Below are 5,418 nucleotides of genomic sequence, written 5' to 3'. Positions count from 1 at the left end.
AAAGCGAAATAAGCATATTAACAGGATAAATCAGTGATAAATTAAACGCATTCGTATTACACCAAGTACAAAACCTAATGTATTAGAAAATACTTGGAGTCTTAGACAAATAGAAATCTTGCAAATGAAAGTGAAACGTGTAGATCTAATTTGTGACTCTCCCTATTGTAGTGATGCACTGTTTAACTGATACTCACAAACACCAAATGTCACTTACTTTTCTTCCAAAACCCAAGAATATAACAATACTTTCATTTGATATAATGCTATATCATGTTGTCAAAACGTCTCAAATCGCTTCATAGTGACTGTGTATTTGAAGGCGAACACAGCAGTCAGTTTGCACACAGCAGTGTTCCACAAACAACCATGAAGTCAATGATCAATTTTATCTGGGGATTGTTTTCAAGGATAAACTTCATTCAAAATGATAATTGAGCTCCTTCTATTCAAAACAATATCTTTGATCTTCACCGGATTAGCAAATTTTGCTGCTTGCATCCTTACCCACACAAACTTCCCCATGCCATGACTCACATTCTGACCAGGTTCCACTGACTCCCTGTCTCCTAGTGGGTCAACTTTACGATTCTCATTCTCACCTACAAATCACTTAATGCCCTTGCACCTCTCTACCTTTGTGATCTTTTCCAGCTTCATTCCTCTATTTGTCCCGTCTGCTCAAGAAACTTGATCCCCTGCCTCATCCACCCCAACATCGGTGGCAGCTTCTAGCGTCTGCCCTGACCCAGCTCCTGCCCTGAACCAACTCCTAGCCCCTGTCCTGATTCAGCTCCTTGCTCCTGACCCAGTTCCTAGCCTCTGCCCTGTTCCAGCTCTTAGCCCCTGTCCTGACTCGACTCCTAGCCCATCCTGAATTAGCTCCTAACCCCTGTCCTGACTCGGCTCCTAGCCCATCCTGACTTAGCTCCTAACCCCTGTCCTGACTCAGCTCCTAGCCCCTGTCCTGACTCAGCTCCTGCCCTGACCCTAGTTTCTGCCGTGACATAGCTCCTAGCTCCAGCCCCCAGCCTCTGCCCTGACCCAGCTCATGCCTTGACCTCGCTCCTAACTCCTGCCCTAGCTCCTAGCCCTACCCTGACCCAGCTCCTAGCCCTTGTCCTGACTCAGCACCTAGCCCCTGCCCTGACTCAGCACCTAGCCCCTGTCCTGACCCAGCTCCCAGCCCATGCCCTGACCCAGCTCTTAGCTCCTGTCCCAGCTCCTAGTCTCTGCCCTGACCCAGCTCTTAGCTCCTGTCCCAGCTCCTAGTCTCTGCCATGACCCAGCTCCTGCCCTGACCCAGATCCTAGCCCTTGTCCTGACCCAGCTTCTAGCTCATGCCCTGACCCAGTTCCTAGCTCCAGCTCTGACCCAGTTCCTAGCTCCAGCCCTGACCCAGCTCCTGGCCCCTGTCCTGACCCAGCTCCTGGCCCCTGTCCTGACCCAGCTCCTAGCCCCTGTCCTGACCCGCTCCTAGCCCCTGTCCTGACCCAGCTCCTAGCCTCTGTCTTGATTTAACCCCTCGTCCATTTACTGACTCAGATCCTGGCATCCGCCCTGATTCAGCAACTGCCTCCGATCTACTTCTGCAGCTCAGAAACTGCCTTGCTAGCACTGAAAAGCAACCAATTGGATTCCAGACTGTGAAGCAGTGCCTTTCACTTTGTGCTTAGATTGGTCTTGAGACTATTTTCTGAACTGCAGCTGAACCTAAAGTGACCGGATTCTTTGCTTTTACAGGTTGGGAACCTGACCTGAAACTGACTCCAGAAAAGTCACTCTGAGACTGCTTCCTGCAACTAGATCAGACTAAACACTTAACTATGTAATTTCAAGATTAAATGAATACACAGACAATGATTACGAGCTTTGTAACTGGAAGCACTGGTTTTGATTGATCTCTGAAATGCATTCAAATGCTCCTCCTGACCAAAGCTATAAGGTTTAATGCTGTGGATTTTACTTTAGTTCCAAATACATTTTCATCCATTTACTTTTTGATGGTGCGAATACATCTTCAAGGTACTTTTTATTTTCTCCCTTTACCCTTTCTATTGTTCACTTCATGCCAGGCACCATCCACGACTTAATGACCAAGCTATAGTAGAAGCCAAATATTTCCTCTCGAGAAATAAAAAGAAACCAAAGAGCAAATTATCTGCTCAATCTCTCATCCAAAACAGTGGTGCCTAGACAGAAACCGCCCTGGTCAAGGTCACCAATGACATCTTGACCATCTGCGACCAGGGGTCCCTCTGACTCCTTGTCCTCCTCGACCTATCGGGAGCATTCGATACGGTCGACCACACTATCCTCCTCCACCGCTTGTCCTCCCACCTCAACCTTCAAGGCCCTGTCCTTGAGTGGTTTAGGTCGTACCTCTCCCACCGTCTTCATTTTATTTCCACAAACGGCTTTTCCTCCAGCCTGCGCACTGTCTCGTGCGGTGTCCCTCAGGGCTCTGTCCTTGGTCCCCTCCTCTTCACCCTCTATATGCTCCCCCTTGGTGACACCATCCGCAGACATGGGGTTAACTTCAACATGTATGCGGATGACACCCAAACTCTACCTTTCCTCCTCTACCCTCAACTCCACAACCACCAATGTCCTGACAGCCTGCCTGTCCGACATCGAGTCCTGGACGAGAGACAACTTTCTTCAGCTCAACGTGCGCAAAACTGAGGCCCTCCTGACAGCATCAGCATCCAAGGCTGCACTCTCCACCTCTCAAAGCCAGTCAGGAACCTCGGCGTTCTGTTCGACCCTGAGCTGTCCTTTCTTCCTCATATCCGCACCACAACTGGCATCGCCTTCCATCACCTCCGAAACATCGCCAGACTACGACACTACCTCACCCCTCAAGTTGCTGAAACTCTGGTCCACGCCTTTATCATCTCAAGGCTGGACTATGGGAACTCTCTCCTCGCCGGCCTTCCCGGCACCTTCCTCCACAAGCTGCAGGTCATTCAGAACTCTGCAGCTCATGTACTGTCCCACACCAGGCTTCGGGACCACATCACTCCCACCCTCGCTCGCCTCCACTGGCTTCCCATCCCCCAGAGGATCGAATTCAAGATCCTCATCCTCACCTACAAGGCCATTCACGGCCTTGCTCCCTCCTACCTCTCCGACCTACTATCCCCCTACCTACCTGACCGTACCCTCCATTCCTCTGGCTCCAGTCTGCTCCACATCCCCCGCCCCAACCGCCCTACCATCAGTGGCCGGGCTTTCAGCCTCTCAGCCCCTAGGCTCTGGAACTCCATCCCCCAGTGCCTTTGCCTTGCTTCCTCCCTTTCCTCCTTCAAGGCCGGTCTCAAGACCTTTTTCTTTGACTCTGCCTTCAGCTCCCCTCTACCCCCTCCTCGCTCCCTCCCTTCCCTCCCCTCACCCTGACCATTTCCCCCCTGCTCGGGTCCTGACCCAACTGTCTAGCGCCTTGGGACGTCCTCCCGACGTGAAAGGCACTCTATAAATGGAATCTTGTTGTTGTTGTTGTAGTCCTCACCATCATTACTATCTGCTTGTTCAGGTGGACATTGAAGATTTCATGACACTGTTCAAAAAGAGAAGCAATTTTTTTTCCCTGGTCATCAATCCTCCAGATTAATTGATTACTCATGACTGTTTGAATGACCTTGTTGTATGCAAACATTTGCCAAAAAAGCAGTCACCACACTTGACAGTAATTACCTGTGAAGCACTTTGAGTCTTTTTTATCTGAAGTTGATCACTGAAAGCCAGCAGTATGGAGTTTTACTGCTCGCTCCATGTTCTTCTTAAACAAAGCAAAGCACTGCACACGTTCACTCAAGTACATGACCAGAGCTGTACTCACTGGTTATGTCAATGTTATTTACACTTTTAACGTCAGCGATGAGCTAGTGAAACAGTCAGGTTTTCACTAATGTTAACATTGTAAATTAAAGGAATTCAGTGGACTGTCTTACAAATATTTTAGTCATCAAATTTAAAATATTAGCTTTGCACTGGCTGCTACTTTTACACAGTGGGTGCAACCGGTTTATTTTTCCATCTTGCCTTTCTTTCCCCTTCTCCTCCTGGCTATAACCAGCAGGAATTCTATTTATAGGTGTTCAGTGGACTAAGCCAAAAACATGAATGCTAAGAGTTACAAGTTAAACATCTATAAAGTGACCAACAAGAGCAAAGCTTTTTCTGGGTCCACTCGAATGAGGAAGCACTTTAAGATGCTTACCAATTGAAATTTACCATCTGCAGCACTCTGCGGTTTGAGTTTGATCAAATCCAGCCTTTGTAAGTAGACAAGTAGGGCCACTGCAGTAAACAGAACCAGAACGATGCTGTTCTTCCTAGCATAACCACATCCGTTACTTTGACACTAATTATACCATTTGCCCTAAGTATAACCATATTCAAAAATATTATTATAATCCTGTCAGCCAAAACATAACCAGAATAAAATAGATGATCATAACACAGCCCTCACATGGATCAAAAGTACTATTTTGTACCTTAGGAATGTAAATGCATCTGAAGTGCTGAGACTGCAAATTAAATGATTGTCCATACTTGCTAGGCATGATAATGAAACATTTCCCTCATAACATTTGGAGACTGCTGAGTAATGAGGACTGACACATAGTGGTAATCGAAGAATCAAGAGTATGCACCTTGGAATTATGAAATTGTAAGGCTTGGGTTTGTGCTTCTGACCTTACAGTCAAGATTTCCCGATTTCCACCACACCCCAGTGGGCAGTGGAGTCCACAAATATTTCTTCAGTTAGGCCCAGTCATCCAATGCTGGTCTCTTAGTTTATGTGATATTGTAAAACATGATTCAACAAGTCATGATACTGGGATTTGTTTGACTGAAATGACTGAAAAGGAGGACCTGTATTTTTTTTTGGGCAGCCAGGTGTCTGACACATGCGGAAACCCATCACCATGCTTAAGAGTATCCAAACCAAACTGAGAATTCCATGCATCCCACATACACATGGAAAATCCAGAGATAGATTGGTGGAATGGAATTTGCATTCGTTCCCTGGAAGGACCCATCCTGCTTACCTAATTCCAGAAACTGTTAGGTGCAAGTTGGCAAAAGCCAAGGCTTGGGGACCCCAGAGTGTGCATTGGGGTACTGTTGGGAGTTTAACCAGCTAAAACCACATAGTTTGATATCACTTTTTGGCAAGTTTTCCTGCTGCTTGTCCAGCTAGGACCACCCTACTCGATTTGAGCTTTGGCTTGCAGGGCTTAACAGGAGCTGAGTGGGGGATTCTCTACACTCAGTGACTGGTCTGCTCTTCCAAGTCCTGCCAATGAGCCAGGCTGCCTGTGCTGTTATTAGCAACATCCTGGAATACTGCAGACCCCACCTGGCTCAGGAACTGGACTACCAAGACCACCACAGAGAGCTGGCTCGATT

Source organism: Callorhinchus milii, unplaced genomic scaffold, assembly GCF_018977255.1.
Source record: "Callorhinchus milii isolate IMCB2004 unplaced genomic scaffold, IMCB_Cmil_1.0 Scaffold1, whole genome shotgun sequence".
In the NCBI taxonomy this organism is placed as follows: domain Eukaryota; kingdom Metazoa; phylum Chordata; class Chondrichthyes; order Chimaeriformes; family Callorhinchidae; genus Callorhinchus; species Callorhinchus milii.
Note: the sequence above shows the minus strand (reverse complement) of the source record.